This window comes from Acyrthosiphon pisum, chromosome A1, assembly GCF_005508785.2.
Source record: "Acyrthosiphon pisum isolate AL4f chromosome A1, pea_aphid_22Mar2018_4r6ur, whole genome shotgun sequence".
Lineage (NCBI taxonomy): Eukaryota > Metazoa > Arthropoda > Insecta > Hemiptera > Aphididae > Acyrthosiphon > Acyrthosiphon pisum.
In genome coordinates this window covers 18978715-18988046 of record NC_042494.1, presented here as the reverse complement: position 1 = coordinate 18988046, position 9332 = coordinate 18978715, and the positions used below count along the sequence as shown (strand labels likewise).

Below are 9332 nucleotides of genomic sequence, written 5' to 3'. Positions count from 1 at the left end.
AGAAGTCGATTTTAGAATAACTTTTCAACTTTCTTAAAAAAGACACTAAAATAAATCTAAAAATTTTAAAACTAAACTAAGATTTTAGAACAATTTTTAAAGAAATATCAAAAATCAATTTCCACAATAACCTAGAAAAAAGGTCGATTAACTGAAATCTTTTTACATAATTGAAATCTGATTATTTTAAGTATGCGTAATCTTGTCAGGCTTTTAGGTCTAAAACGTGAAATAAATACGCTGCGTCCAACCCCCTTAATAATGATACCTACACTAGGATACACTATGATTCATTTATTTGCCACAAGACATTTTGGGTTTTCAGCTGCCATTTGTCAATGCTACGTTTCGATTATGCAGATGGGTTTCATCACAATAGACAATAGTTAGATATTAATCAAAAGTAGACTCCAGATTGCCCCCACAAGGAATACTGGGCGTTATCGAAGGAAACTTTTGGTATCACAAAAAAAACTTGAATGTTAAAAATGTATTAATTACTAGCTGATCCCTTGCACTTCGTTTCCCGTTAAATGTACGAACTTTATATAACTCAAACTTTGTTCAATTCGTTATTTAATATTCGGTTTATGGTGTTCAAAATTTATCTTAACTTTTCTGTTGCCTGGAATAAAAATTTTTATTCGCAGCAGTATATTATCAGGTAGGCAATCTACCTGCTGTAGATCGGGGACCCCGTGCTGTTTGTACGTAACTTTATAATTTAATTCTAAAGTATCAAAGTAATACCAAGATGTCACTGAACTCCTCCAAAACGCCTGCACTAATTGTGAATGCTGAGTCTGTCGACCAATATTTCCTCATCATCCACGAAGACGTGGCATTGTTTTATGTACGAAACTTATATATAAATATGTGAGTATAATACGCTCAATATTTACGTGATTGCGATACATATAATATCAAAGCCTACAAAAAAATTAAATGCATTGAATGAATACGCTGATTTCACGGCAACCAATTATTATTATTATAATAGCTTTAAAATAAATGGTTGCCATTTATAAACAAAAATGTCCACCGTAAATCTCTAAATCCCCGTTTGAACACATCCCCTGGTTGGACCTAGGGGGATGATTTGTGAATCTAAACCATCCGGGGCATCACTCAAACGTATACAAAAAAATTTATTAAAATCGGTCAAACCTTTTAGGAGTTCAATCACAACATTCGTATCTTATAGAATTATATGTATAAAGATATTCAATAATTATTATTTAAGTCTTCACAAAGTAAGATGTGACTTGTCATTTGAAGTAAAAATATTTTTGTCAAAACAATTTTGAGAAATTGAAAATAATATAGGTACCTATATATTCTATTAGATAGAGTGATAACTTATATTTTCTTGTTAAAATTATTTCTGTTAAATTTCTTTAATTAAAATATTGAAAATATTGAAGTGCCATGAAAATAGCTGTATTTGTATGTAAAGTGTCAACTGTACTACGCAGTAACAAACAAAACATATCACGATTTACATCGCCCCTCCCCATTCAAGGAGCCTGGCTCGTACGCGCGGCCTTATTGCGATTTTTAATCTATTTTAAAACTGACCACAAAAAACCGATTTTTATAAATATTGGAACATACATCATATTTATAATATAAAAGACGTTAAAATATGTAAATATTTTATAAAACAAAATTATTTGTCCCGTGATCTAATTTATAATTGGAGAGACGTTGTCTTGTTGTCTCCCACGATACTTCACCACCGCCAAAACTTCTTTTTTTTTAACCAACGGAATGTTTTAAAAATGTTATAAATAGTGTGATTCATACTCATTTATTTTATTTGAACTGGTTGTATAACATTTTCATTTTTTTTTCTGATAATATAAACTACAGTACTACACACTTAAATAATATACTATATCATATACCTATAAATTATAATATTGAATATTATACTAGATGTCCCGCTCGGCATGTACCAGGAACGGCCTTCGTAATGGCTGAACAACGGCGACTGGACGACGAACACCAGAGGAACCCAAGCCCGGATTAAGGAGGGTACAGGATGGGTACGGTCCGGGGGCCCATTTTTATCCCCAAAATATTTTTGTTAATTCAATCAAAACAGTTTTCAAAAAAATAAAATAATTTTAGTAGGTACCTAGTAATTATAAAATAAAAATGTTTTTAATTTTATATCACGAAAAATGACTAAATTATAATAAATAATATAAAATTGATATTCTATGAAGATGTTTATAAAATGGGAGTTATCAACTACATCACACGCATTGATGTTCATCATTATTATCTATATGATTGTCGATTGTACGTGGTTATATAGTACAAACATACATAATTTTATAAAGACGTAAAAATGTAGGTACACAATTTTTTGAAGTTAAAGTTGAAATGGGGCCCAAGTACCTCAATTGATCCTTAATCCGGGCTTTGACTGGAATCTCTAGTATGGTGGCCACGTAAGTGGTGCCCACCGAGCGCATTAGTTTGACGACGACCACGTGGCCGCATTGAATCCCCACATTAATATAGTCGTTTTGCAATATGACGTCGTCACCATACAGCATATACTACAAAGTATATTTTTTGATATATTTATATTGTAATTAAAGTGATTAATTTTACTTAAAACGATACTGTAAAATGAATTGTTTATATAATATTGTCACTGTGTGTGTATTACATAGAATGATACACATAAGTAAAGAGTGGATTTTTAGGTTCTTAAAAGCTTAAAATATGATGCTAATATGCTCTAAAAAAACCTTAAAATATTCTCTAAATATGCTTTAAACTTATAAATATGCAAATAATATGTTTTTTTTTCGAAAATAGTTCAATAAAAACAATAAATAACTTATTCACCATTCCTTTGGTAACGTAAAATATTTAATTATAAAAAATACAAAACAGTTCATAGATATATGAATATAATGAAATAGGTATATATATATAAAAAAAACAAAACAAATTAATAAAAACTATATAGAACTTGCATGCCCTTTGGTAACAGCTAAGTTATTTAAATATAAAAACATAAAATAGTGCATACTTAGTTACCTCAATGAATATAATGAAATATATATAAAAAAACAAAATAAATTAATAAAAACAATATAGAACTTGCATGCTCTTTGGTAACAGCTAAGTTATTTAAATATAAAAACATAAATTAGTTCATACTTAGTTACCTCAATAAATATAATGAAATTAATGATTAATGAAATATATATAAAAAAACAAAATAAATTAATAAAAACAATATTTAATATTATTATACATTTTAAAATATATGAAATTAAAGTAATAAAAAATATTAAGTTAAGATCTAACCCTGTGGAAAGAGTTTACAATAATATATTCCTCCATATGCTCCGGAGTTAAGTTTGTTCTTCTATCTGTTAAAATATACTTGTATAAGCTAAATTACCTTTCTACATCAACTGATGTGCATTCTTCATATTAGCAACTAAGCTAGGTGTTAAATTTTCAGGAAGCTGTTCTTCATTATTCCCTGATTGAACAAGTCCAATTTTTTCCATCACTTGATATCCTTCATTTTTTTGATAAAGTTGAGTTACTTTTGTTTTTATTATTATGCCTTTTTCCCCTTGAATATTAGTCAATTCTGATATAATGGTTTTCACTATATCCAATGATTGTATTAAAGTCAGATTAGATGCTTCTAAATTTGTAATTGCTCTTACAAGATTAGAAAAGTGAACTTGGATAAATGTTAAATCATTTTTTACAGAATTTAAATTTAACAACTCTTTGCAAGTTTGAACACAAGCTGAATCATCATTTAAACTTTCAAAAACTGATTTAATACCTTCAAAGTTTTGAGAAGTAAATATAACAGCACCAATCCAGGTGCCCCATCTTGTAATGATCGGTTCAGGCGGCAAAGGCACGCCTGGAAGTAACTCTTTATAAACTTGTACACGAGATGGTGCCTTTAAAAATGATTTTTTAACATTGTTTATTAATTTATTTACCTTTGGGTGAATATCTCTCACTTTTTCAGCCATTCTATTCAACATGTGTGCAACACATGTGACATGAATTACATTAGGATAAAAGACTTTAAGTACTTTTGCTGTTTTCACCATATATGGCGCTGCGTCTGATAACATCAAAATTCCTTTTCATCGTGCCCTCCTAATGGCCACAATAATTTTAAACCATCGTTAATGAAACGCGATACAGTTGAATAAATGAGATAAATTAACAATATATATGATATTTTTATGAACAATAATAGAAAACATTCTAAAATATGAAAAATGGCTAAATATTCTCTAATGTCCAAAATATGCTTTATTATGCAAAATAAATTTTTTCCTGCGAACTCTGTGATGGATAAATCGTCCAAATTTTTCACTCTCGTAAAGCTGCATAAAGCCAATAAAAATATGTAAAATCCTAAAGATCCGCTCTCTACACAAAAGACTTACACGAACTAACGAATTATATTTAAAAAAATTACAACAAAATGAGGAACCTTGTATTTAAATTTTTAACTACAAGATAAATTGCACATTTTAGTGCTTTTGGTTAATTTTGTAAAAATTCTGACTTTAAATACATATAAATAAAGCTGGGCAAGTGGGTGTCACTCTGCTGTACAGTAGGTTACAAGTGGGCCAATGTAATGGATGGTGTTAAATTTGAATTTAATGATATTATTGTGATCATTGTTTACGAAAAACGATTCTGAGCGATTATGAGCGTCGGTCAGCTTATGATATAACTAATAGTACCTATATTTGATGATGTTATTGTGAATAAAATAATTTATTTACCAATTTACGTGAACCTTGTTTTAAATTTTAAATCATTCGCTATAAAAGTTGAACTTTTATAAATTTTTAAATTTTAACTACAATAAATCATTATTAAATATGAAATTTGATAAATTTTGTCAAAATTCGAACTTTAAATGCTTACATAAAAAAATTTGCTATATATTTTTAATAAAAAAAACTCTATTGTAACAATATATCAGAAGCGTAGCATTAAATTTTCTCGATTATTTACCCAATAAATACAATTTTATTAACACTTAAAGGCAAAAACTAAAAAAATTGAAATTTGAAAATGTCCGTAAACAACTTGAAACATGTATAGAAAATGATAAAATTAAAATCTTATGTCAATTTAAAGTGCCTAAGGTTATTCGTTTTTGAATTACAGCCAAAAAGAAAATCGCTACATGAGAAATCGAGTGAATAACAAAGTTGTACAAATTTGAACTTCAAACGCTCATAAAAATTTAATTTGACTTTCTGGTGACTTTCTTGACTTGAATTTTTTTTTTGATAAAGTTAGGCAAACATATGAGGTATCTTGTTTTACATTTTAAAATCTTATATTTAAACATAAAATTTTTAATGAATTTGTAACTCTAAATAATTTGCATTTTTTCGTAATTTTTAGGTGTTTTGTCATTAACTGCTTATAAAAAAATTGTGACTATGGATTATTACTTCAATACGATACTGACGATTCACGCAATATGCCGTATCCATAGTTTTATTACTCTTAGTTCTATCCAGTGAGCACATTAAAATTAGAATTATTCTTCATCTTTACAATAATTAACTAAGGGGAAGTTTTCCCGAATTTTTGATAAATAACCCTGCGTACCGTGACGCACCGCACAACCGACCGGCCTACCAGACGTCAGAGTCCCCAGTAAGGTAGGACTATATTATGTTGGCAGTTTGGCACCACTGTGTTTTGTAGTGTGCGTGGAGTTTTTCACCCTTCACCACCGCTCAAGGCAAAGTACCACGACAAACTACCTGTCGCGCCCTGCGGACACCTGTGACTGACGCTATAAGTGTACGTCTATAGTGTACAGATGAACGGTAACGCTGCCGTCGCATTACTGTTGTGTCTGGCGTCCGAACACAGGTCCGGCGACGGCCAACACATATAGTGGAGAATTTCAGATACCGGTATAACCATCGGAAAGCTGTTTTATACTTCAAAAAACCTCATTAGTAGGCCGTCAACCACACCTGCACTATCGATGTAACTAGGTAAGTAAATACTATATCGTAGGTAACAGTTTTAAACGCTCCCGGGTACCAGTCGCTCGTTGGTGGTTGGACGTCGGCCAGTTGTTAGATCCCCGTGTGAGTTCGGCGAATTTTCGTTTATCTCTGTTGAATCACCTAGTGCGCCCTTTACCGTTTGCAATTGCTTAAAAATGACTTTTTTTTGTCTTACCATGTTTTTACATAAATTAAACTGACCTTATATGCTTAATGTTCAGCGCGTGGACCACGTCGGCCAGTGGTTGGCACCAATATGATTTAGTAAGGGTAGCGCGTTTTTTTTAACCCTCCCTCACCACAAGCCAATAAATGATACACTTATCCACCTGTGGCACCCACTTCTGATTGCCGACGCACAATAATTAGTCACCTGTTAGCTGTTGATATTAATTGTTTTTAAAATCATAAATGTGATGAACGCTTTCCCGTAGGCAACACCAGCAAGCTTTTCTTCTGCATAATGCCATAATATCTCATGACTCAGTCGTATATACTTCATCCACGGTCTGTTTTACTTGACCGTATGCCCCTATAAAATTATATCTATTTCGTCTGCACCTGCTCAATGTTAACGGCATGCCCTGTATTCCGTCGGCTATCAATACGACGGCTAGGTTACGGCACCTGTGTTTTCGTGCGTATGACGCCACCCCCACCCAAGCCAATATGACTTGTCGAACCATCCTGCGCGTCTACCACCGACCGTCTATGCATAGGTACTATTTTACGTTATTTTACGTTCATCAACTTGACCGATGCTTTTTGTTTAATTATAGTGTTCAATAATGACGGGTCGTTACTACGGTCGCGTTTCTGTTGTGTCTGCCATCGGAGCACATGTCAAGGCAATGTCAAACATAAATGCCGGAACTTGTCGGAATCTGTATAGTCACCGTTGAAAGCTGTTCACCGGTCCAATTAACGTAAGTCTGATTTGACTCGAGCAAATCTTCTAATAGTGTATCACAAAACCTTACAAATAAAATACTAATCCAACATAATTAATATTGTTATACTTTAGTATCAGAGGAAGGGAAAATTGTGTTACTTACTGGAATCCCGTAATTCATTGAATCAAAGATTACAAAGTTGAACAATTGTATTTATGAAGTATTTTTCTCAAGCATCAAAATTAATTCAACGCAGCAGTATTTATTAAAAAATAATAATTTGTAGTGTTTTCTTCCGGTATAAATTAGTCTTAAAGTGAGTTTTGCTATGTTATCAAAACTCGCATTAGGATTTATACCAGGGAAAAACCCTATAAATGATTAATTTTTAATACGCCGGAGAAAATTTTTATTCTCATCCTTTAAATATATATTTTTAAATTTGTTTAATTTATAGTTCAGTACAACTTACAAGATACGCTTGGTTTATAAGAAAAATACTACAAATTATTCATTAATAGATATAATATGTAATCTACATTCAATTTAATATGACTATTTCTTACTATAAAATAATTTTTGTTTTTATATAACTTTTCTCGAGTATCAAAGTTTAAAATTTTAATTTTAATATTCAACATAGTAGTATTAATTAAAAATCAATCATTTATGTGATTCTTCACCGGTTATAGGTTATCAAAACTCTCATTAGGATTTATACCGGAGAATAACCCTTCAAATGAATTGTTTTTAATAAATTAATTTATCTAGCATCAACTTTGAGTTTTCGCAGAAGTATTCGTTAAGCCCATATTCCATTGAACATAGATATTAAAGAATGGATAGGCCATGGCTATATTAACAAAATAGAGGGTCATGGGGCCGGGATTGGGGAGAGAGAAAGACTGTTTTTTATCATTGCTTCTCATTCTGACAGAGGTCTTATCATAAATTATATACTATAATTATACATATATCTATTTATGATAAGACCTCTATAACCTCAACAAATGTTCATGTTCGTTCCCGTAAATGGCCTATCCATTCTTTAATATCTATGCCATTGAACAACAATAATATTTATTAAGTATTTTTCTCGAGCAACAAAATGAATTCAACGCAGCTGCATTTATTAAAATTTAATCATACATATGGTTTTTCACCAGTACGAACTATTCTTGAAGGGAGTTTTGCTAGGTTATCAAAACTCTCATTAGGAACCATACTGGTGGAAAACCATATGAATGATTAATTTTTAATTAATTATTTTTAATATACCGGAAAACATTTTTTTCTCATATTTTTAATACATATTTTTTATATTGGTTTGATGTATAATTCAGTATAGTTTATAATGGAAATTTTTTTGTATTAGAGAGTTACAAGTTAAGCTTAGTTTATAAGACAAATATTATAAAATAATTTCATAAATAAATGTATTTAATCCACATACTTTATATTGTGACTATTTCTTACTATAAAATAATTCTTGTTTTTTAATAACTTCTTTTCTCAAGCATCAAAATGAATTCAATGCAGTGTGCTTCTTAATAACTTATAAAAGTATATTTTTTTACTGATGATGTCAAATAACAGAGTGAATGCATAGTATATACATACATAGTACATACATGAGCATTGTATATTATTATGTAAAAGCTTTGGTTGGATTCGATGTCTCGTTAGTGCAATCATCATTTTCTTTTACTTGGAAATAATGTAAGGCAATATATACTAAACTCTACATTACCTGAGTAAAAATAGGTCTTGATACTATGTTGTACATTAGGTGTATAGAATCAGTATAATTGATGTATTAAATTTGAATTCATTGATGTAGATAATCATTTTTTAAACTACCTACTACAGTACTACCTATACGAAAAACGATTCTAAGAGACGATATATTTTATGATATTATTGAGATTAAAGTATGTAATTTATTTTACTATTTGGCATTAGTACTACAGTAGTGTAATTCATTTTTATCGAAGAAATTGCATTTAAAATGTCATTGTGTATTTGTGTGTATAAAATATAAAAAAATACCTACTCTAAAAGTTTCAATTACCCGTGAATAATATTTTTAAATTAAAGCAAAATAACTAAAATCCTTATTAGTAATAATATATTAATATGTAATGTATATAATATAAAATGATATTTTTTTTTAAATTGAAATTAGTATTTACAAAAACATTGAATAATAAAAAGTTTTTTTTTAATCAAGTTGGCATAATAAATTGGAGCATGTAATTATACATTACAATGATTACATTTGTATTTTAATCATTTGCAATATTTTATATCGAGTAGACATCAATTATAAAATATCATGTATGTCACTTCTTTGGATATTTGCATCATTCTTAAAATC

At 29.9% G+C, this 9332-nt stretch overlaps 1 long non-coding RNA gene across 1 annotated transcript; it reads left to right on the top strand.

Annotated features, from left to right (window-relative positions):
- The first annotated feature begins 5467 nt into the window (after positions 1-5467).
- Positions 5468-7472, top strand: LOC103310796. The gene is made up of 3 exons (XR_511200.3): positions 5468-6047; positions 6842-6988; positions 7087-7472. It is a non-coding gene; the product is annotated as an uncharacterized LOC103310796 (long non-coding RNA).
- The last annotated feature ends 1860 nt before the right edge of the window (positions 7473-9332 follow it).